A 25,664-nucleotide genomic window follows, 5' to 3' on the forward strand; every position below is an offset into this window, starting at 1 on the left:
CAACCATAGCAGATGGTGAAATTTTAATTCAACAAAAATCTAGAATTACAAGTCTACAAAACCCAATCTGGTTCACTAATGTCCTTTAGGGAAGGAAATCTGCTGTCTTTACCTGGACTAACCTCCATGTAGCTGACTCTTAACTGCCCCCTGAAAAAATGGGCAATTTAAGGATGGGCAATAAATGCTGGCTTAGCCAGCAGCACCCACATCCCATGAACGAATAAGAAAAAAAACATTAACTCTGTTTCTCTCTCTGCCTGCTATTTCCAGCTTTTCCTGATTGAAAAGTCAGGAGTCACTCTGTAAAAAGAACAAAAGGGAAGATCTGTGATAGAGAGCGAGGCAGGATGGATTAACTGACACAAGAATGATGGACAGGGCAGCACGGAGCTGGCGATGATGTACCCCGGGTGGTTCGGAGTCAATGCTTTCTCCATCACAGCCTGGGCTCGATGGCCGGTGACCAAAGGTTAACCAAACAAACCATTTTGTGTGAGAAACCTGTCAGCAGTGTTAGTGAACTGAAGGGCAGTAATGGGTAAAGAGATGATCATCAGTGATTTTGAAGGCTTGCTTGTCAGCTTCCCTGATCAGTCCAATCATTGGAATCCTCCAAACATTCTGGTAGCTCAGCACTGCCCTGTTTGCTACACAAATATTTATCCTCTGTAACATTCCGGTCCAGGAACAAAATTATTTCAAACCAAATGAAGCAAATGAACTATTGAAGCACGTGATCTTGACAGGGCTCTGTTAAACTCTTTAACAAACATTTTCCTCCGTATTAGAGCACTCTTGGTTGAAGGGTTGTGGCGCAAAAGTAATAAGATTGTATAAATCAACTCGGATATAATGAGATGTGTGATCAGAAAAAAGAACACTTTTGTAAATTCAATATGAGATCAATTGCATAATTACATCATGTTCATATGGTAAAGTATATTAGTCCAAATCATCATGTGAACCTTGTGAATTAAGGGAAACTAGGCATGGATTCTGCAGACACGACTTTTTCAAAAGGGAATTCAGCAATTTAATGAAAGGGAGGAAAAAAAACTGGTTTATTAAGAGAGAGAAGCAAATTGTGATTAATTAGTTTCCTCATTTAAAAAGGGGCCTGAGATTGGATGATTGAAGGGCCTCTTTTGCCATTGTATAGATACATGGTGCTAGGCCATTTTATGATTACATTGTTATATCAGCCTCGCTGCAGCGTTCCCATAAGAGCAGCTGAGTTCCATTTCTCCGACACAGAGACCCAGAATGCTGCTGCGTTAGAGCACAGTTTCCAGACGGGCTCACTGCAGCCACGGCAGTTTCTGTAGTGTAGTGGTTATCACATTTGCCTAACACGCGAAAAGTCCCTGGTCTGAAACTGGGCAAAAGCATTGTTAAATCTTCCTCATTAAATAATTAGGATAATTTGCATCATTGAAACTTACCTGAATTGCTATGTTGTAGGCATATTGCATTTGCTCTCACCGAGGTCATAACATGAATGCAGCAAAATGATACATTTGAGTGGAAATAAGTGTTCGTATTTCACTGCACTCACATATTAGCAATTTGTTCAGTCAACAGAAATTAATGGGTCTTTCGATGCAGCTTAACAGTTACTCACCATATCAAAGATGTCTCATAGTAATGTGTGCTCACAGAGGGAACAAATATAATTAATGCGTCATTCTCAAAACTGTTCCCTGTAAAATTCTTTGATGATTTTGTTGAAATGCTGACTATTGTGCTAAATCTCAAATCAGACCCATATTAAGTGCATTACCTGGTGACTGGTATTCTTTTGCTTGCCAGTCACATTTGCAATTCGATGTTGTTGTATATTTCAGAGAGTCTCAAGTCAACCGAAGGCATCAAAATCAAATAGAAATATTTTAATATTGAATGTTGAATAACGTAAAGTAAATGCAGAGTAAAGTTTGTTGAATTTCGTCTTCTGAGGAGGAGAAGGGTGTTAATAATGATTGAGCAGAAAGCATTGCTGCCTGAGACATTTGCTGGACCGAGCATTCTGCATTATGAAATTCAAAAAAAACTATCACCAGGTGGAAACCAAGAGCTGTCTTCCTGTAACAAGTGACATGACCTCTCAACCTAACCATTGGAATCCTCCATACATTCTGGTAGATCAGCACTGCCCTGTTTCCTAAAGAAATAAATATTCTGTAAAATTACATTCCCAGAACAAAATTAAATGAAACCAACTGAATGAAACTACCTATTTCAGCATGTGATCCTGGCAGGGTTCTGTTTACTGTAGCAATAATTTTCCTCTGTGATATAACACCCTCGAATAATGAGTAATGGGGCAAAGGTAATTAGATTGTATAAATACCTCAGAAATAGTGACACGTTTGATCAGAAAAATGAACACTTTCGTCAAATCGACATGAAATCAAGAGGAAAAGTAAATAATGTTCATATGCATAACTGTGTAAGGAACAGAAATCTAAATCTTCATGGCATTGGGTGAGGGAAACAATGTTATTTAAGGCAAACGAGGCATGGAATCTGCAGAAACTCCATTTTCGAAAGGGAATTGTGCAATTAATTGATATTCAGAAAAATAACAGGTTTACTAAAAGAGAAGGAAACTGAGGTTAATTTGCTTGCTCTTTTAAAAATCTGGCAGAGACAGGATGATGGAAGGGCCCTTGTATGGATACATGGTGTTATGCCATTTTATGATGACATTGTCATATGAGTCTGTTGCAGCATTCCAAATTATAGCAGCTGAATTCTATTTCTCCCAACCAAAGAGCCAGAGAGCTGCTGTGGGACAGCTCAGTTTAACATTCCAGATAAGCTCACTGTCGTGGTGGTTGCCCAGTGTTTCTGTAGTGTAGTGGTTTTCACGTTCGCCTCACACGCGAAAAGCCCATGAAGCGAAACCCTAGCAGAAGCATTATCCTAGCTTGCTAATCTCGAGAGAAGGAAATTTGCGTCAGTCAGGTTTGTTGTTAAATATTACCTGAATCTCACATGCTACAGGAATGGTGCTTTTGCTCTTACCTGGGCCTTAAAATGAATGCAGCATCATCAGAAGCACTGAAATTTCATGACATACTAACTAGAAATAGATGTTCGTTTTTTGATTTGGCACATTTTAGCAGTTCGTCCGAGCAGCAACAGAATTTAGTGGGTTTTCTGTGTAAATTTACATCGTTACCCACCATCTCAAAGATGTCTCATAGTAAAGTGTGCTCATTCGGACAGGCGCAAGCTATGGTGTAATTGAACCAGAGGAAATGATCACTCCCTTAAATAATCGGTCTTCAGAATAGAGTATCAGGAAAAATGACCCAGGGAGTCTTGGAAACCGAGGCGCAGTGCAGACCTGCTGGCTTCCCCCCTGTCTTCTACATGGAGGCGATGTAGGCCCCATAAGGCTTCTCACCTGGAGCAAAGAGTGATCAAATATAATGAACGCATCATTCTCAAAACTGCTCCCAGTAAAATTTTTGCATTTTGTTTAAAAGCTAACTGTGCTCAATTTCAAAAGAGCACCACATGGTTTGCATTACCTGTTGACTGGCGTTCTTTCGGATATCAGTCATGTTTGAAATTCGAGGTTGTTGTATATTTCAGAGAGTCTCAATTCCAATGAAGGCATCAATAACAGATCAAATATTAATATTAAATATAGAATAACGGAACAAATAGTGAGTAAAGTTTGTTAAATTTCATCTCCCTAGGATAAGACGGATGTTCCTAATGATTGAGCAGAAAGCATTGCACCCGGAGACATTTGCTGGACGGACACGTGTACGTTTTGAAATTCAGAGCAAGCTGAGGCACCAGGGTGAAACCAACAGTTGTCTTCCTGCAACAAGTGACTTGGGCCCTCAGTCCAACCGTTGGAATCCTCCAAACATTCTGGTAGCTCAGCACTGCCCTGTTTGTTACACAAATATTCATCCTCTGTAAGATTCCGGTCCAGGAACAAAATTATTTCAAACCAAATGAAGTAAACGAACAACTGAAGCACCCGAAACAAAAACAGAGTTAGCTGGAAAAACTCAGCAGGTCTGGCAGTATCGGTGGAGAAGAAAAGAGCCGACGTTTCGAGTCCTCACGACCCTTCAACAGAACTGGAATATTATTATTATAATTGAAGCACCCGATCTTGGCAGGGCCCTGTTAAACACCGGAACAAACATTTTCCTCTGTAATATCGCACCCTCGATTGAAGGGCTGTGGAGCAAAATAATAAGATTGTAAAAATAGTAAGGTTGAAAAAATAACACTTTCGCAAATTCGATATGAGATCAATTGCATAATTGCATCATGTTCATCTGGCGAAGTATATTAGGAACCCAAGTCCAAATTGTCATGTGAACATTGTGAATTAAGGCAAACTAGGCATGGATTCTGCAGAAATGACTTTTTCAAAAGGGAATTGAGCAATTTAATGAAAGGGAGGAAAAAATTGGTTCATTAAGAGAGAGAAGCAAATTGCGATTAATTAGTTTGCTCGTTTAAAAAGGGGATCGGATGATAGAAGGGCCTCTTATGCCTTTGCATGGTTACATGGTGCTATGCTATTTTATGATTACATTGCTACATCAGTCTCGCTGCAGCGTTCCTGAGAATAGCAGCTATATTTCATTTCTCCACGACAGAGACCCAGATTGCTGCAGCGTTACAGCGCAGTTTAGCATTCCAGACAGGCTCAGTAATACTGTGGTAGTTTCTGTAGTGTAGTGGTTATCACGTTCGCCTAACACTCGAAAGGTCCCTGGTTCAAAACCAGGTAGAAACATTATGAAAACTTACTCATTAAATAGTGAGGATGATTTGCATCATTGAAGCTCACCTGAATCTCCTATATTGCAGGCATAATGCATTTGCACTCACCGAGGTTATAAAATGCATGCAGCAAAATCAGCACGTCATATGATGCGGCTTAACACAGTTACTCACCATGTCAAAGGTGTCTCATTGTAACGTGTGCTCACAACGACTGACAAAGAGTGATCAGATCTAATTAATGCATCATTCTCAAGCCTGTTCCCTGTAAAGTTCTTCGGTTTTGTTGCAATGCTGACTGTTGGATTGCCTCTCAAATCAGACCCATATCAAGTGCATTACCTGGTGTCTGGCATTCTTTTGTTTGCCAGTCAAGTTTGCAATTCGATGTTGTTGTATATTTCAGAGAGTCTCAAGTCAACCGAGGGCATCAATGTCAAATATATTAATACTGAATGTTGAATAACATAAAAAATTGCTGAGAAAAGTTTGTTGAATTTCGTCTTCTGACGAGAAGACTGTTCCGAATGATTGAGCAGAAAGCATTGCTGCCTGAGATATTTGCAGGACCGAGCCTTCTGCATTCTGAAACTCAAAACAAACTGAGGCACCAGGTGGAAACCAAGAGTTGTCTTCTTGTAACAAGCGACATGACCTCTCAGTCTAACCATTGGACTCCTCCAAACATTCTGGTAGATCAGCACTATCCTGTTTCCTAAAGAAATATATATTCTGTAAAATTACATTCCCAGAACAAAATTATATTAAACCAACTGAACGAAACGACCTATTACAGCATGCGATCCTGGCAGGGCTCCGTTTAACTGTAGCAACCATTTTCCTCTGGGATAGAACACCCTCGATTAACGAGTTGTGGAGCAAATGTAATTAGATTGTGTAAATAACTCAGAAATAATGAGATGTTTGGTCAGAAAAATAAGCACTTTCGTCAATTCGATATGAAATCAAGAGATAAGTAAATAATGTTCATATGCATAGCTATGTAAGGAACACAAGCCTAAACCCTCATGACATTGGGTGAGGGAAACGTTGTTAATTCAGGCAAACTAGACATGGAATCTGCAGAAACTCCTTTTTCAAAAAGAATGATGCAATTAATTGATATGCAGAAAAATAACAAGTTCACTAATACAGAGAAGGAAACTGGGATTAATTCATTGGCTCCTTTAAAAAGCTGACAGAGACAGGATGATGGAAGGGCCATGGTATGGGGACATGGTCCTATGCCATTTTATGATGACATTGTTATATGAGTCTGTCTGCAGCATTCCAAATTATAGCAGCTGAATTCCATTTCTCCCAACCAAAGAGCCAGAGAGCTGCTGCATGACAGCACAGTATAACATTCTGGATAGGCTCACTGCAGTCATATCTGGACAATGTTTCTGTAGTGTAGTGGTTATCACATTTGCCTCACACGCAAAAAATCACCGGTTTGAAACCGGCCAGAAACATTATCCAAGCTTGCCAATTTTGAGAGAGGAAAATTTGTGTATGTCAGGTTTGTTGTTGAATGTTACCTGAATCTCATATGCTTCAGGCATGGTGCTTTTGCTCTTACCTGGGCCTTAAAATGAATGCAGCAAAATCAGAAATGCTGAAATTTCATGACACACTGAGTAGAAATAGATGTTCGTTTTTTGACTCGGCACGCATTTTATCAGTTCGTCCGGTCAGCAACAGAATTTAGTGGGTTTTCGATGCAGATTTACATCGTTACTCACCATCTCAAAGATGTCTCATGCTAAAGTGCATGCATAAGGACAAGCGCAAGCGATGCTGCAATTGAACCAGAGGAAATGACAGACATGGTACAGAATCACTCCCTTAAATAATTGGTCTTCAGAATAGAGTATCAGGAAAAACGACCGAGGGAGTGGTGGAAACCAAGGCGCAGTGCAGATCTGCTGGCTTCCCCACTGTCTTCTACATGGTCGCGATTAAGGTGCCAGAAGGCTTCTCACCTGGAGCAAAGTGGGATCAAATATAATGAACGCATCATTCTCAAAACTGCTCCCATTAAAATTCTTGCATTTTGTTTAAAAGCTAATTGTTCTCAATTTCAAATGAGCACCATATGGTTTGTATTACCTGCTGACTGGCATTCTTTTGTCGATCAGTCATGTTTGCAATTCGAGTTTGGTGTATCTTTCAGAGAGTCTCAATTCAAATGAAGGCAGCAATAACAGATACAATATTTGTATTAAATATAGAATAACGGAACAAATACGGAGTGAAGTTTGTTTAATTTCGTCTGCCAAGGATAAGAAGGATGTTCCTAATGATTGTGCAGAAAGCATTGCACCCAGAGTCATTTGCTGGACGGACACATCTACATTTTTGAAATTCAAAACAAGCTGAGGCACCAGGGTGAAACCAACCGCTGTCTTCCTGCAACAAGTGACATGGACCCTCAGTCCAACCATTGGAAACCTCCAAACATTCTGGTAGCTCAACACTGCCCTGTTTGTTCCACAAATATTTATCCTCTGTTAGATTCTGGTCCAGGAACAAAATTATTTCAAACCAAATGAAGTAAACGAACAATTGAAGCACACAATCTTGGCAGGGCCCTGTTAAACTCCAGAACAAGCATTTTCCTCTGTAATATCGCACCCTTAATTGAAGGGCTGTGGAGCAAAAGTAATAAGATTGTAAAAATAATAAGGTTGAAAAAATAACACTTTCGCAAATTCGATATGAGATCAATTGCATAATTACATCATGTTCATATGGCGAAGTATATTCGGAACCCAAGTCCAAATCATCATGTGAACCTTGTGAATTAAGGCAAACCAGGCATGGATTCTGCAGAAACGACTTTTTCAAAAGGGAATTGAGCAAATTAATGAAAGGGAGAAGAAATGGATCATTAAGAGAGAGAAGCAAATTGTGATGAATTAGTTTTCTCGTTTAAAAAGGGGTCTGAGATCGGATGATAGAAGGGCCTCTTATGCCTATGCATGAATACATGGTGCTAGGCCATTTTATGATGACATTGTTACATCAGTCTCACTGCAGCGTTCCTGAGAACAGCAGCCGTATTCCATTTCTCCGCAAAAGAGACCCAGATTGCTGCTGCGTTACAGCGCAGTTTAGCATTCCAGACAGGCTCAGTAACACTGTGGCAGTTTCTGTAGTGTAGTGGTTATCACGTTCGCCTAACACACGAAAGGTCCCTGGTTCGAAACCAGGCAGAAACATTATGAAAACTTACTCATTAAATAGTGAGGATAATTTGTATCGTTGAAACTTACCTGAATCTGCATGCATTTTCTCTCACCAAGCTCATAAAACGTGTGCAGCAAAATCAGAATGCCTGGAAAAACTCAGCAGGTCTGGCAGCATCTGCGGAGAGAAACACAGTTAATAAATAGAAAAGAGGTAAAAGGTATATACGATTTTATATTTTACCTCTTTTCTATTTTTACTTAGTTCTGTTGAAGAGTCATACGGACTCAAAACATTAACTGTGCTCCTCTCTGCAGATGCTGCTAGACCTGCTGAGTTTTTCCAGGTATTTTTATTTTTGTTTTGGATTTCCAGCATGCGCAGTTTTTTGCTTTTATCTGCAGCAAAATCAGCACGTCTTTCGATGCAGCTTAACACAGTTACTCACCGTGTCTCATTGTAACGCGTGCTCACAAAGACAGACAAAGAGTGATCAGATCTAATTAACGCATCATTCTCAAGCCTGTTCCCAGTAAAATTCTTGCATTTTGTTTAACAGCTAACTGCGCTCAATTTCAAATGAGCATGACATGGTTTGCATTACCTGTCGACTGACATTCTTTCGTCTATCAGTCATGCTTGAAATTCGAAGTTGGTGTATATTTCAGAGAGTCTCAATTCGAACGAAGGCATCAATAACAGATAAAATATGAATATTAAATATAGAATAACGGAACAAATACTGAGTTTCTTTAATTTCGTATTCCAAGGATGAGAAGGATGTCCCTAATGATCGAGCAGAAAGCATTGCACCCGGAGACATTTGCTGGACGGACACGTGTACATTTTGCAATTCAAAACAAGCTGAGGTACCAAGGTGAAGTCTTCCACGGACCCTCAGTCCAACCATTGGAAACCTCCAAACACCCTGGTAGCTCAGCATTGCCCTGTTTGTTACACAAATATTTATCCTCTGTTAGATTCTGGTCCAGGAACAAAATTATTTCAAACCAAATGAAGTAAACGAACAATTGAAGCACGTGACCTTGGCAGGGCCCTGTTAAACTCCGGAACAAACATTTTCATCTCTGATTCGCACCCTTGATTGAAGGGCTGTGGAGCAAAAGTAATAAGGTTGTAAAAATAGTAAGGTTGAAAAAATAACACTTTCGCAAATTCGATATGAGATCAATTGCATAATTACATCATGTTCATCTGGTAAAGTATATTAGGAACCCAAGTCCAAATCGTCATGTGAACCTTGTGAATTAAGGCAAACTAGGCATGGATTCTGCAGAAACGACTTTTTCAAAAAAGAATTGAGTAATTTAATGAAAGGGAGAAGAAATGGATCATTAAGAGAAAGCAGCAAATTGTGATGAATTAGTTTTCTCGTTTAAAAAGGGGCCTGGGATCGGATGTTGGAAGGGCCTCTTTTGCCATTGTTTGGATACATGGTGCTAGGCCATTTTATGATGACATTGTTACATCAGCCTCGCTGCAGCGTTCCTGAGAACAGCAGCTGTATTCCATTTCTCCGCAATAGAGATCCAGATTGCTGCAGTGTTACAGCGCAGTTTAGCATTCCGGACAGGATCAATAAACCTGCCAGCAGTTTCTGTAGTGTAGTGGTTATCACGTTCGCCTGATATGCGAAAGGTATCCGGTTCGAAACCGGGTGGAGACATTATAAAAACTTACTCATTAAATAGAGAGGATAATTTGTATAGTTGAAGTTAACCTGAATCTCCTATGTTGCAGGCAATATTGCATTTGCTCTCACCGAGGTCACAAAATGATTGCAGCAAAATCAGCACCTGCTGAGATTTCATGACACATTTGAGTGGATAGATGTTCGTATTTCACTGCGCTCACATATTAGCAGCTCGTTTATTCAACAAGAGAAATCAATGGTTCTTTCGATGCAGCTTAAGGAAGTTACTCACCACGTTAAAGATGTCTCAGTGTAATGTGTGCTCATAAAGACAGACAAAGAGGAATCAGATCTAATTAACGCATCATTCTCAAGCCTGTTCCCTGTAAAATTCTTTGATTTTGTTGAAATGCTGACTGTTGTGCTGCATCTCAAATCAAACCCTATCAAAAACCCGGTGACTTACATTCTTTTGTTTGCCAGTCAAGTTTGCAATTCGATGTTGTCGATTTCAGAGACCCTCAAGCCAACCAAGGGCATCAATATCAAATACATTAATACTGAATGTTGAATAAGGTACAAAATTGCTGAGAAAAGTTTGTTGAATTTCTTCTGCTGAGGAGCAGAAGTGTGTTCATAATGATTGAGCAGAAAGCATTGCTGCCTAAGACTTTGCTGAGCCGAGCCTTCTGCATTTTGAAATTCAAACAAACTGAGGCACCAGGTGGAAACCAAGAGTTGTCTATCTGTAACAAGTGGCATGACCTCTCAGTCTAACCATTGGAATCCTCCAAACATTCTGATAGATCAACACTTTTCCCTAAACAAATATGTATTCTGTAAGATTACCTTCCCAGAACAAATGCATTTTAAACCAAATGAACGAAACAAACTATGCCAGCCTTTGATCTTGGCAGGGCTCTGTTGAACTATAACAATGATTTCCCACTTTGATATAACACCCTCGATTAGCGGTTTGTGGAGCAAATGTAATTAGATTGTGTAAATCAACTCAGAAATAATGAGATGTTTGATCAGAAAAATAAGCACTTTTGTCAATTCGATATGAAATCAATAGAAAAAGTAAATAATGTTCATATGCATAGCTATGTAAGAAGCACTAGTCTAAATCTTCATGGCATTGGGTGAGGGAAACAGTGCTAATTAAGGTAAACTAGGCATGGAATCTGCAGAATCTCTTTTTTCAAAAGGGAATTGTGCAATTAATTGATATTCAGAATAATAACAGGTTTACTAAAAGAGGGAAGGAAACTGAGATTAATTCGTTTGCTCTTAAAAAAGCTGATCGAGACAGGATTATGGAAGGGCCACTTATGCCATTGAATAGATACATGGTGCTCTGCCGTTTTACGATTACATTGTTATATGAGTATGTCTGCAGCATTCCTGATAATACCAGCTGAATTCCATTTTACCGAAACAGCGACCCAGAGTGCTGCTGCATGACAGCATGGCTTAACATTCCGGATAGGCCCTGGTCAGTCGGACAGCTCACCCTTCATTCTCCCCTGATTCCGTTTCCTAAAGAGTTTGTAAATATTCACAGAACTGGAGACTGGGTTTCCTGTTTTGGTTCCTCCTCCATTTTTCCACCTGCCAACTAACAACATTTTCCAAAATCTCGTCACAATGTTCCGCCTTGCACCATGTTCAGGGGTGAACACCTGAAGTTTTGTGGAGAGACTATAAAGGCCGGGATCGTTTTCTTTAGAGCAAAGCAGGTTAAACTGAGTTTTCATGGTGTTGTTTAAAATTATTGGGCTGAGGAAGTGATCGGCGGCGGGCGGTTTGATGGAGCAGTTAGGGAGAAACTGTTTCCACTCTCGAGGGTCAGTCACCAGAGGACTGGGGTTTATGATAATTAAATAAAGATAGGCTTGCATTTATATAGTACCTTTCCCCACCAGCGGACGTCTCAAATCGCTTTCCAGTCAATGAAGGACATTGTGAAGTGTCGTCATTGTTGTGATGTAGGAAACACGGCAGCCAATCACTGCTCAGCAAACTCCCACAAACACCAACGTCATAATGAGCGGATAACGTGTCTTTGTGACGTTGATTGAGGGATTAACATTGACCAGGAAGCGGGGAGAACTCCCCTGCTCTTCTTTCAAATAGGCTCATGGCACCTTTTACATTCTGGCGCCTAAATCCCGTTCATGTCTCTTCTTTCCAGACTGAATAAGAAAGGAGGGATTTCACCATGCCTGCACTGAGCCTCGGTTTCCTCGGGCATTTTATCGCACCCTGGCAGTTTTTCCTCTTCCTCTGCTGAAGACCGATACAAAGTGATGATATAGCGTGTCTGCTATTTCCTCTGTTTCAATTACAGTATCGCTTTCGTCTGTCTTTAGGAGCACACATTAATGTTATTCATCTTTGAGACGACGAGTAAGTATGTTAACCTACAGCAATAAACAGGTTCATTTATTATGCTAACTGAACGAACTGTTAATATGTCTGTCGAGTGATAGTGGAAAGTGTTTTACAACCTTTACTGCATCGGGTGCGATAAAATGTCACTTTTGTTCTATTGTGGGATGTTCTTTAGTATTTCGAGAAGACCAATTGTCACGTAGCCGTAATACGCAAGTGCACTTAAACGAGCGGATTTCGGTAACATTTTCCCGGGTTTCGAAACGGGAGACTATTTGCGTGTTAGGGCCACGACGCTAGAGAAACACTGCACTGCCGAATCCTCAATGGGCTTAGCTGAAACGGTAACCTGTGCGGCCATGCAGCAGCACTTTGGGTTTTTGTTTTGAAGAAATGGAATTCAGCTGCTATCATTAGGAATTCTGAAGACAGACTGATTTAACAATGTCGCCATAAGATGGTACAGCACATGAGGAGACAATTCGGCCCATCGTGTCTATAGCAGCTTTTTGCAAAGAGCATTCCAATCCCAATTACTCTTCTTCATACGGACTCGAAACGTTAACTCTGTTTCTTTCTCCACAGCCGCTGACAGATCGGCTGAGTTTTTCCAGCATTTTCTGTTTTTGTTTCAGATTTGCAACATCCCCAATATTTTGATTTATTTTGATCCTGGAGTCTCTTTCCCCCGGGATCTACAAAACCCGTCACTTCTCTCCTTTCATTCTCACGCTTCCATTTCCAGTTTGAATCGGTTCCCCTTTCGGGCTCTTCAACAAATCCTTTTGGACGGACCAGTGGCATCTGAAATTTAATGTAAGGAAGTGTGAAGTGATTCATTTTGGTCGGAGAGGAGAGGCAACGGGAAATAAAGCGTACAGATCTATGTTGCACAGCGAGCGGGTAGGATCCGGAATGTATCAATGCGGCTCAGTTCCACAAGCAGGTGAACGAATTTTTACCATCGCATTCACTTCACGCTTTAAAACTACATTCACTTTAGTTTTGTAGCTTCATATTAAAACGGTTCAGAGAGAAAAAAGCAGATTGGAAAGATTCCTTTTGTATCTTTTTGAACTGGAAATGTCTGAGATGGAGAATACGAGTTAAAAAATGTGACGTGAAAGTGAAGAATTTGATGTCTATCAGTTGCTTTTAGTGATGAATCTGCCGTGCGCTGCCTTGTCAGTTTCACAGGAGCCGCAGTGATTAGGTTGGTGGGTTTTGGAAATTGAATTTTGCAATTCACAGCTTTGCTACTATTTCACCACACTGTCGATTTCATGTTCCAGCCAATAGCAACGTTGGTTTTCATTGGCTGAAGAAATCATTTGTGTCCTATCTCAACATGACATTTTGTCGGGGAAACTTCGTCCTCGTGAAAATGGTCCAGAATGAAGAAAATGGCAAAAGCCGAGTGGATATCCCAAGATGCAAGCGCAGCAAGCAGCTTCCTTGGTAGTCCAGTGGTTCGGATTCGGCGATCTCACCGCTGCGGCCTGGGTTTGCATCCCGGTCAGAAGCTAGCCGCTTAATTCTCTTGTTAAAACGACTTTATTAAGTTCCTGATTGAAAACAGAAAATCCGTTACAGCTCTGCACGAATCAGTGGAGTTGGAACTGAAGCTCCGCATCAGGAATGAAAATGTCACATGTGCAACAGGTGGAGAACAAATGTAGATGTCGGGCTGGAAAGTAAAAGAATAAAAGAGAAAGGCTGTGATCGGTTGCAAAGCGCTGGCTACAACGATGTTGGTACAAGGCAGAATATGGATGGGAATGGGGCTGCTTTTACTGGAGCACTGTGTATAGTTCAGAGAATGGCACCTGATAAAGGATCAGTATTGATCTTGGAAACAGGGCAGCGCTGATCCACCAGGATGTGAGTCTGGAATGTGAGTGGAAATTCTACCCTCTGTAAACTTGAGGTCATTCAAAATTCTGCTGCCCGTGTCTGAACTCGCAGCAAGTCCCATTCCCCTATCACCCCTGTGCTTTCTGACCTACATTGGCTCCTGGACGAGTATTATCTTTGGTTTAAAATTCTCCTGCTTGTTTTCAAATCCCTCCATGTCCTTGCCCCTCTCTTTCTCTTTCGTCTGCCAGAACCCAAAAACCTTCTGAGATGTCCACACTCCTTGAGATGTGACAGATGAACGGAAATAGGAAAACACGGCAGAGTTTAGTTTCTACAATTTACCAATAATTTATTCTGGTTGAAATCGGGAATAATGAGGAAACGTAGTCGGCAGGATTCGAACCTACATGGGAGGATCCCAATGGATTTCGAATCCATCGCCTTAACCACTCGGGCACGACTACGAGCATGTGCCTGTCGTTCATTTAAAATGATAGGTGGCTACAGCATAGCAGTAAGACATTCACCCGGGCATGTTCGTGCCAGCTCTCTGGAAGAGCCAATCAGCTGGTTCCACACAGGCTCCTTTTCCCCCACAGAAATTCATATTTGTATTGTCTCTCCTTGTTCTTCCCATCAAAATAAAACACAGCACACTTCAGCTGAAGCTTCCCCGTATGAAGATTTAGTGACACGGCGCAAACACCAGCTCATTGGAACTGTGGGATTCGAGCCCACGCCCCCAACGAAATGGTGGTTTCTTAACACAACATTTTAGACCGCTCGGCCACGGTAACATAATGGAAGGTTTTTACCTACCTGGTATTTCCATTGAAATATAGGCAGTAAGGAAAAGAGCCGGAAGCAGCCTTCAGGTGCCTCGAACCTGCTCTGCCACTTGTTTAGATGATGGCGAATCCCCAGACGAAACACAAATTTTCTACCCCATCGCGCTAACCCTTTATTTCCTTAGAATCGAAAAATCTATCCATCTTAACATTCAATGTACTCGTCAACTGAAAATCTGCAGATGTCTGGGCTACAGAACTCCAAAGATTCACAACCCTTTGAATGAAGACATGTCTCCTCATCTCAGTCCTAAATGGCTGACACATTATCCGCAGAATGTGAGGCCAGTTCTAGAGGCTCCTGCCAGGGGGAAAACAGCCTCTCAGCATGAACGCTCTCAAACTGTCTCAGAATTTCACACTTTGCAAGGAGGTAAAGGAGATCGAGACAAAGACAGAGAGACTGTGAGGGCGAAAGCAGATATACGGAGACAAAGAGAGACAGATAGAGACAGAGAGTTGGCTCGACACTGAGAGGAACAGATACACCACCATTGATAACTTAGATTGAAAGACGGAAAAGAAGAAGAAAATAAAAGGCTTACATTTAAACAGAGCCTTTCACGAACTCAGGACATCAGAAAGTGCTGTACAGCCGATGGAGTGCTTTTGAAGTGTAGTCAGTGTTGTAAATCAATGACATAGAGAGACATTTCGACAAAAATGCTGATCCAGCAAATGACAAAATGTGATCTTAAGAACTACACCTCAATGTAAACATTTCATTCTATGTTTCTAAACTTTTCATTATTTGTTTGATCAGATTCAGCAGGTAGAATCCTTGATAAAACAGGGACAAAGCATTCCATTTCTATAAGATCAGCGTTCAGCCTTCCCCTTTCTAGAGTAAAGAGCTTCAGACTGTTTAGCCTTTCCAGGTGAATATAACATTTGGGATTGAACTTAAATTTTCCTGTTCCTTCTGAGGTATGACCGCAGGAGAAACAGTTCCTAAGGTCTGAGGGATTTCAGTTTGGACTATTTGTATTTACAAATTCATTCTCTCGGTGTGTCCATTGCCTTAACTCTTCGACCACAAGGACTCGGTTTCTGTCTGTTTTAATGTTGCTCAGTGTGAATGTCAGTCATCCCCCACTTTGTAACATACGGGCACTTAGGTGCTGAGCAGTCTCCATTCAAAAACAAATTCGAGCCAGAATTCCCCTCTTGCATGTTTTAAAGCTGCTCCTTTTTGTTTGTCCGATTTTAATATGAAGCTACTCAACTAATATAAATAAAGTTTTGATTGGTAAAAGTCGGAAACTGAAGCGCATTGACACACACACAGGAACACACACATACATATAAGACAGAGAGTGACAGAGACCCAAGGACAGGCAAGCACTCAGAAAACAAAGATATCACAAATTGGCTAAGTTTTGTTTTCACAAATCCGACAGCAAATTCCGTAAATGCTTGTAGATGAATGGCAATAGGAAAAAAAACAAAGTGTTTGGCTGTGTTTTTTATTCCATTGAACAGATAATTAATCCTGTATCTGTGGACACCTGGTTAAAATCAGGAATGAGGGGAAGAGTAGTCGGCAGGATGGGACCCTGGGTGGGGACAATCCATCAACTTAACAACTCCGCTTTCACCTGCAGACCCTGTGCGCTCACCAATAGAGGTCACATAAAATCACAGAATGATTACAGAAGAGAAGGGGGTCATTCGGCCCGTCATGTGCCTGTTGGCTCTTTGGAAGAGCAACTCAACTCGTCTCACAATGCCGGCCTTTTCCCAGTTGCCCTGAAATTTATATTCACATTTTCTCTCCTCGGAATTCCGACCAATCGAAAACACAGCTTGCTTTCCTGCTATAAATTTTAGTAGCCTCCCCTCCACCGGAAGCGATTTGCATGAAGTCCCCAACATGATCGTCTGGCAGTGGTGGGATTCGAAACCACATCTCGTTAGAGATTGGAACTTAAGTCCAGTACCTTTGACCGCTCGGCCATACAACCATGGTGCTTGCAGCCAGTCATCGTCATGACTGGTATTGGCACTGAATGAGAACTGAAGAAATCAGACCAGGAGTCTGCCAAAAGGCCCCTCGAGCCTGCTCAGCTACTTCATAAGATCATGGAGGATCCTGGGCCTCAACACCAATTTCTCAGTTGATCCCTCTAGCCCTTGATTCCTTTGCTGTACTTCGTCTTTGTGGCATAAGTGGTGAGTGTGTTCCGATATTAACTGAAAACTTGGTGGTTTGACATCATCCAGCAGTGACAAAAGTCTCTTCCTCACCCTCCTTCCTTCCTACTTCCATTGCCTTCACAGTTCCGGATTGTGCGCTTTGATCTGATGAAAATATTCCCCAAACTTTGTCAGCACCTGTTGTCCAGTATGTTCTCACAAAAACAGACGTTTAACTATTAATTTCAAACACAATGGGAATAAAAATAGTTCAACTGCGTACATACATGCAATTCACGAAAAATATAGGATTCAAAGCTGCGAATAGAAATTCGTTATCTGAATATATTAAGAGAACTGAAGCACACCATTGCACCGTGTGAAGTTCCATTTAATTTGTGGAAGTTACACAACTGGTATCAATATAACTGGTATTAAAATAATCTCAGAATGATTATAAAGAAACGGTACAAAAAGGGAAACTGTTACAATAATAATGCAATCAACACATAAAAACATATTAATCTGCCATAATGACAATCCAGAGATATTCGCGAATATTGTCATTTAGAGTCAATATTTCACAGACAGAATACCACCTGGCATCGCTCAAGGACTCCACCTTTGACCAAGCTTACAGAGCAGACAGTTCAGCAGTGTCACAGGTCAGAGCTGTGTCGTGAAGCTAACAGATCTTTTCATTATGTTATTGTGGTTTATTGCAAAGTAGGTTTATGGTGGTGAGTGTATGGTTCTGTCTGTGTGATTTAATTGCATTAGGGCCAGATAGACTGCAAGCTTCAAATGATCAAAATAAATATGGGGCAAAAGGTATTTTAAATGCTATTGAGTAAATATGGATGAGGTCTTAGCACGTATAGTGTTAAGGAAATTCGCATTTTTAGGTAAGTGAAGGAAGGTAAGAAAGGCCAAGTAGTGTGTTTATTTTCCCAAAGGTACTGATCATGTTAGCAACATGAAAAATGTTTGTATCATGGGAAAAGTAAATTTCCAAAGACACAAAGAACAATGGAATTTACAGATTAAAGAGAGAGAAACATATATGAAGAGGAATGGAAGGCTATGTTGGGGGGCCATGTAAGATCTAATAGGACCGTGCAAAACAACTTTGGGGAAGCCTCCAGCCGCTTTAGCAGACGCCTGCTGTGTCCAGTAACCAAAGGTGGAGGATAGCCTTTGGAATTCCACTGTCGAGTAGGCGCTGTGGTAAATTTGCTTGCTTGCTATTTAAATTTTAAAGCTATTTTGGACTGCTGCCCTAAAGAGGATGTATAGTTGGGAGTGAGGTTAATTAGGGATTTTGGGATTTGTTATAGTATTAAGTAACTGTAATCTTATGCATGTGCATGAAATCATTCCTTTTGTCAATAAATGTTTTAACTTAGTTTTAAAATCTCTAAAGGTGTTAGTGGACTCATTACTTCTGAATTCAGTGAACAAATCTTCTCGTAATGAATACAAAGTGTAAAACCGTTGTGATAGCGTGGCCACGTTTCCTTTGTGGATATGGTCCGCCTGGCCGACGTCATCTGCTAGGACAGCTCGGTTGGGGATTAAAGGAAACTTTCCTCTGTCATGACAGTGCGTCGCACATGATGCTACATTTATAACCAACGTCATAAACTGACGCTGTTATGGAACAGAAGATTAAATAGTGGACTCTCGGAATCATTGCATTTCATGGTCCAATGAGCGATCAGGTTGAGCGATTGTTCTGAAAAGAACTGACGTCATTTTTCTTTTCAATTAACCGCAGATCTGAGCAAGGTGCGACGTCACACAAACATGGCTGACGCCAATTGGCCCGGCAGTGGATGACGCCACAATGCTTTCCGCACGCCATTGGACCGTGATTGGTTATTACCCGCATTGATTCAGGTGCGGGAGATCATGGGCTGTCTCCAGTCTCTGCTGAGCGGTGAAGTTTGAGCCGCCTGTGATCCTGACTCAGGACTGTGACCTCTTGGCATCTTAAAGGTGCCGTGCGCCCACTGAGACTGTCCGAGACTGGGGAAAGGACCGAGAAACTGGGAAGCGCAGCGGTGGAGGTTGAATATAAATGCAGCATAGAGGGGAGAGATGTCCTGAACAGTTGAGTGGTAGAGAGTGGGAGAGAGACTGAGACAGAGCAACAGATTAAACACTAACACTACCCTTTCTTAAATATCATTCCGAACCCTTCAGATGGGCCAGCAATTTTTCCCTCCCTTAATCTTACAATGTTCATCAACAAGCGCCTGAACCCCAGGATTTTAAAGGAAAAACGGCTCTGCATCGGAAGGAAAATGTTGGAAGATATTGGGGCCTAACCAGAAATCTGTTGATATTCCCGTGCCGGGGGGGTATGAAGGGGTCTCTGAGGAGATGCAGCGAAATCCCTGGGGTGATGTTCAGTGAGTTCAGGAGGATGGTCACAGACGGAATGGAGCAGGGAGAGAGGATCCCTGAGGTGATGTTCAGTGAGTTCAGGAGGATGGTCATAGACGGAATGGAGCAGGGAGAGAGGATCCCTGGGGTGATGGTCAGTAAGTTCAGGAGGATGGTCACAGACGGAATGGAGCAGGGAGAGAGGATCCCTGGGGTGATGGTCAGTGAGTTCAGGAGGATGGTATCAGGGGGAATGGAGCAGGGAAAGAGGATCCCTGGGGTGATGGTCAGTGAGTTCAGGAGGATGGTGTCAGGGAGAATGGAGCAGGGAGAGAGGATCTCTGGGGTGATGTTCAGTGAGTTCAGGAGGATGGTCACAGAGGGAGTGGAGCACGGAGAGAGGATCCCTGGGGTGATGTTCTGTGAGTTCAGTTGTTTGTTGCATCAGGCAGGCCGCAGGGCCTGGGAATTTCCACGATTGTGCTACCTGGTGATCCTATTAAACCCCAAACTGTGGTAATAACTTGCAGGATTACTGCTTGAAAATGTGTCTGTGTCAGATCGGCCCCAGCCTCTCGGAATCATCCCTGGGTTTGTACCAAATGTTTTGTGTGCGGTATATATGTATTTCTTGTTATTCATTTATGCGACGTGGGAGTGGCTGTCTGGGTTAGCATTAATTGCCCATCCCTAATTGTCTTGAGAAGGTGGACTGTGACGTCCCTGCCTTGTGAGTGTTTAATTGGACAAGGTAGAGAGAGTCCAGGCGAATGCTCTGGGCGTATGGGTTCAAATCCCAACATGGCAGCTGCTGGCATGTGAATTCAATTAATAAAATCTGGAATTGAAAACTGGACTCAGTAATGGTGACCATGGCAACTATCACCGATTGTCGTAAAAACCCAACTGCTTCACTACTGTCCTTTAGTGAAGGAAATCTGCCACCTTTACCCAGCCTGGCCGACATGTGATTCCAGGTCCACAGCAATGTGACTTCACTGCCCTCTGAAATGGCCTCGGAAGCCGGGCTGTTCGGGGCAGCCTTGCCAGTGACACCCACATTTCATTAAAGGATAAAGAGAAAAAAACTTTTATTCTTTATCTAACCTCTGCTACACAGACCCTGGGAGTGCTTGATGGGACAGTGTAAAGGAAGCTTTTTTTTTCCATGTACTGCCTTGCATCGGCCTCTGATGAAGCAGAGTCCTGCTGTTTACAATTAGCTGACAGTCCAGGATATGATTGAGGCTCCCCTCGCTCTGAGGGAAAGGTGTATTAACACCAATGAATCGCTGGGTGGCGCAGTGACTCTTCCACTGACGGGTCTTCGATTCAAACACATCCCCAGACAGGACTGGTGAAAAATACCTGTCTGGAAATGGGGGCGGTGGTGGTGGGGTGGGATTGGGGGCAGGGGTGGGGGGGGGGGGGTGGATTGGGAGGTGGGTGGAGGAGAGAGGGGGAAAGCGTGTAATAGCGAAAGTGGAGTGGTGTCGATGGGCCTTGGAGAAAGGATTTCGTCAGAACCATAGTTCGTTTCACATTAATGATTTATTAACAATTTCAGAGAACATTTTACAGAACAGTTTATTTTAAAGTTAACTGAAGTGAATATGAGCGTCACATTCAGAGCAGAACACATTCCCTCTGAGCTGCCAACTGTATGTACAACAGTAACAGACACCAGCAAGAGAAAACGGGAGCTCAACGTAAAGGGAAGGGGATAATTGTGAATGAGGAATGAGAAAAGTTATTTATTTACACGGGGAATTCAAACTACAGGGGAATTATAAGCTACAATTAGAATACAGCGATAGTTATCTCGAAAATTTCAAACAGGAAGCCAGAAATACCATCCATGATTGTCTCAGTTACAAACTCGGAAACAAACTGAAGGTATTTCATTTTTAGAGTCACCAAGAAGACACATTTTAAATTCGGAAAACAGAGATTTCAATAAAGAGCTGATGAAAATCTACGGTGCCAAAAATTCAACCGATCACTTGGTCTGTAAAATAGGATAAAATAATGAAACAGATGTTTAAGATCTGGGCCATTTATATTAGAGTTTTAATCAATGAAACATTGCGAGGTTTTTCAAACCGCATCTGTCAGTTTGAAGTGTGACTGTTTAAACTGTGCTGTCAAGCAGCAACTCTCTGGCTCTTTGTTTGGGAGAATTGGAATTCCGCTGCTTTAATTTGGAATGCTGCAGACAGACTCATATAACAATGTCATCATAAAATGGCATAACACCGTGTATCCATACCATGGCCCTTCCATCGTCCGGTCTCTGTCAGCTTTTTAAAAGTGCAAACGAATTAATCTCAGTTTCCTTCTCTCTTTTAGTAAACCTGTTATTTTTCTGAATATCAATTAATTGCACAATTCCCTTTGGAAGAAGGAGTTTCTGCAGATTCCATGCCCAGTTTGCCTTAATTAACAGTGTTCCCCTCACCCAATGCCATGAAGATTTAGACTTGTGTTCCTTACATAGCTATGCATATAAATATTATTTACTTCTCTCTTGATCTCATGTCGAGTTGATGAAAGTGCTCATTTTTCTGATCAAACACCTCATTATTTCTCAGTTATTTACACAATCTAATTATATTTGCTCCACAACCCGTTAATCAAGGGAAATCATTGATACAGTTAGACAGAGCCCTGCCAAGGTCACATGTCGAAATAGTTCGTTCCATTCGTTTGGTTTGAAATAATTTTGTCCTGGGAATGAAATCTTTACAGAATACATATTTGTTTAGGAAAAAGGGCAGTGTTGATCTACCAGAATGTTTGGAGGATTCCAATGGTTAGGCTGAGAGGTCATGACTCTTGTTACAGGAAGACAACTGTTGGTTTCCACCCGGTGCCTCAGTTTGTTTTGAGTGTCATAATGCAGAAGGCTCGGTCCAGCAAATGTCTCAGGCAGCAATGCTTTCTGCTCAATCATTAGGAACACCCTTCTCCTCCTCAGAAGATGAAATTCAACAAACTTTACTCAGCAGCATTTTTTACGTTATTCAAGATTCAGTTTTAATATTTTTTTTTAACATTAATGCCCTCGGTTGACTTGAGGCTCTCTGGAATATACAGCAACATCGAATTGCAAACGTGACTGGCAAACAAATGAATGCCAGAAACCAGGTAATGCACCTGATATGGGTCTGATTTGAGATTTAGCACAACAGTCAGCATTTCAACAAAATCAAAGAATTTTACAGGGAACGGCTTTGAGAATGATGCGTTAATTATAATTGATCCCTCTTTGCCTGTCTTTAGGAGCACACATTGCTTTGAGACATCTTTGACACGGTGATTCACTGTGTTTATCTGCATCGAAAGACCCATTCACTTCTGTTGTTGACTGAACGAACTGCTCACATGTGGGACGATGGAAATACGAACTTGTATTTCCACTCAAGTGTGTCATGAAAATCTCAGGACGTCTGATGGTGCTGCATTCATTTTATGACCTCGGTGAAAGCAAATGCAACATGACAGTTTGAGGTAATCTTCAACGATGCAAATCATCGTTCTCACTATATAATGAATAAGCTTTAATAATGCTTCTGCTCGGTTTTGGGCTGGAAACCTCTCGCGTGTTAGGCGAAATGATAACAACTACACTACAGAAACTGCCGTGGTAGCAGTAAATCTGTCTGGAATGTTAAATTGCGCTGTAACGCAGCAGCACTCTGGGTCTCTATTGCAGAGGAATGGAATTCAGTTGCTCTTATCAGGAATGTTGCAGCGAGACTGATATAACAATGTAATAATAAAATGGCAGAGCACCATGTATCCATACAATGGCATAAGAGGCCCTACCATCATCCAACCTATTTCCCCGTTTTAAATGAGCAAACTAATCACAATTTGCTTCTCTCTTTTAATAAACCTGTTTCTTTTTCGCCTTTCATTAAATTGCTGAATACCCTTTCGAAAAAGTAGTCTACAGAATCCATGCCTGGTTTGCCTTAATTCACAAGGTTGCCCTGACCCAATGACATGGCGATTTGGGCTTGGTTTCCTGATATACTTTACCATATGAGCATGGCGTAATTATGCAATGGATCTCATATAGAATTTACAAACGTGTTATTTTTTCTGATCATTATATCCGAGTTGCTTTTCACAATCTTATTACTTTTGCTCCACAGCTCTTCAATTGAGGGTGCGATATTACAGAGGAAAATGTTTGTTAGAGTTAAATAGCCCTGGATTCCAATGGTTAGGCTGAGAGGTCATGACTCTTGTTACAGGAAGACAACTGTTGGTTTCCACCTGGTGAAACAGTTTTGAGAATGATGTGTTCATTATATTTGATCCCTCTTTGTTCCTGCTGAGAAGCTTTCTGGTGCATAAATCGCGTCCATGTCGAAGACAGGAGGGAAGCCAGCAGATCTGCACTGCACCTCGGTTTCCACATCTCCCTGGGTTGTTTTTCCTGATACTCTATGATGAAAACCGATTATTTAAAGGAGTGATTCTGTACCAGCTCTGTCATTTCCTCTGATTCAATTACAGCATCGCATGCGCCTGTCTTTATGAGCACCCTTTACTATGAGACATCTTAGAGATGGTGGGTAACGATGTAAATTTGCATCGAAAACCCACTAAATTCTGTTGCTGCTTGGACGAACTGCTAAAATGTGTGCCGAGTCAATAAGTAAACATCTATTTCTACTCAAAAATCAAAATAGCTGGAAAAACTCAGCAGGCCTGACAGCATCTGCGGAAAGGAATTCAGTTAACGTTTCGAGTCCATATGACTCTTCATCACAACTATTGTGACTGAGAATGTCATGAAATTTCAGCGCTTCTGATTTTGCTGTATTAATTTTAAGGCCCAGGTAAGAGCAATAGCCACATGCCTGAAGCATGCAACATTCAGGTAACATTCAACACCAACCCTGGCATACAAAAATTTTCTTCTCTCAAAATTAGCGAGCTTGGATAATGTTCCCATGCGATTTTGAACCAGGGACTTTTCGCATGTGTGATGAACATAATAGCCACTACACTACAGAAACATTGTCCAGCCATGACTGCAGTCAACCTATCCGGAATGTTAAACTGTGCTGTCAAGCAGCAGCTCTCTGGCTCTTTGGTTGGGAGAAATGGAATTCAGCTGCTATAATTTGGAAATCTGCAGACAGATTCAGATAACAATGTCATCATAAGATGGCACAACACCATGTATCTATACCATGGCCCTTCTATCATCCTGTCTCTGTCAGCTTTTTAAAAGAGCAAACGAATTAATATCAGTTTCCTTCTCTCTGTTAGTGAACTTGTTATTTTTCTGCATATCAATTAATTGCACCATTCCTTTTTGAAAAAAGAGTTTCTGCAGATTCCATGCCCTGTTTTCCTTAATTAACACTGTTCCCCTCACCCAGTGCCATGAAGCTTTAGACTCGTGTTCCTAACATAGCTATGCATATGAACATTATTTACTTATCTCTTGATTTCATATCGAATTGACGAAAGTGCTTATTTTTCTGATCAAGCATCTCATTATTTCTCAGTTATTTACACAATCTGATTACATTTGCTCCACAACTTGTTAATTGAGGGTGTTATATCACAGAGGAAAATGATTATTACAGTTAAACAGAGCCATGCCAGGATCACATGCTGAAATAGGTCGTTTCGTTCAGTTGGTTTAATATAATTTTGTTTTGTGAATATAATTTTACAGAATATATATTTCTTTAGGAAACAGTTCAGCGCCGATCTACCAGAATGTTTGGAAGATTCCAATGGTTAGGCTGAGAGGTCATGACACTTGTTACAGGAAGAGAACTGTTGGTTTCCACCTGGTGCCTCAGTTTGTTTTGAATTTCAAAATGCAGAAGGCTCGGTCCAGCAAATGTCTCAGGCAGCAATCCTTTCTGCTCAATCATTAGGAACGCCTTTCTCCTCCTCAGAAGCCGAAATTCAACAAACTTTTCTCAGCAATTTTTTAAGTTATTCATCATTCAGTATTAATATATTTCTATTTGTTATTGATGCCCTCGCTTGACTTGAGACTCTCTGAAATATACAACAACGTCGAATTGCAAACGTGACTGGCAAACAAAAGAATGCCAGACACCAGGTAATGCACTTGATATGGGTCTGATTTGAGATTTAGCACAAGAGTCAGCATTTCAACAAAATCATCAAAGAATTTTACAGGGAACCGGTTTGAGAATGATGCGTTAATTATATTTGTTCCCTCTGTGAGCACACATTACTATGAGACATCTTTGACATGGTCAGTAACTGTGTTAATCTGCATCGAAAGCCCCATTAATTTCTGTTGTTGACTGAACGAACTGCTAATATGTGAGCGCAGTGAAATATGAACATCTAATTCCACTTAAGTGTGTCATGAAATCTCATAAAAGACCTCCGTGAAAGCAAATGCAATATGCCTG

The 25,664-nt window shown here is 41.3% G+C and overlaps 1 protein-coding gene and 5 non-coding genes across 6 annotated transcripts in view; 5 read left to right on the forward strand and 1 right to left on the reverse strand.

Moving 5' to 3' along the window:
* Positions 1-25,664, forward strand: part of LOC144697346 (uncharacterized) — a 407,771-nt gene that overhangs the window by 276,862 nt on the left and 105,245 nt on the right. The window lies entirely within an intron of this gene.
* Positions 4,708-4,780, forward strand: trnav-aac (transfer RNA valine (anticodon AAC)). The gene has a single exon. It is a non-coding gene; the product is annotated as a tRNA-Val (tRNA).
* Positions 6,170-6,242, forward strand: trnav-cac (transfer RNA valine (anticodon CAC)). Its single transcript has one exon. It is a non-coding gene; the product is annotated as a tRNA-Val (tRNA).
* trnav-aac (transfer RNA valine (anticodon AAC)) lies at positions 7,919-7,991 on the forward strand. Its single transcript has one exon. It is a non-coding gene; the product is annotated as a tRNA-Val (tRNA).
* On the forward strand, positions 9,574-9,646 carry trnai-gau (transfer RNA isoleucine (anticodon GAU)). The gene has a single exon. It is a non-coding gene; the product is annotated as a tRNA-Ile (tRNA).
* trnas-cga (transfer RNA serine (anticodon CGA)) lies at positions 14,250-14,331 on the reverse strand. Its single transcript has one exon. It is a non-coding gene; the product is annotated as a tRNA-Ser (tRNA).

This window comes from Cetorhinus maximus, chromosome 23 (assembly GCF_964194155.1).
Source record: "Cetorhinus maximus chromosome 23, sCetMax3.hap1.1, whole genome shotgun sequence".
NCBI classification, from domain to species: Eukaryota; Metazoa; Chordata; class Chondrichthyes; order Lamniformes; family Cetorhinidae; genus Cetorhinus; species Cetorhinus maximus.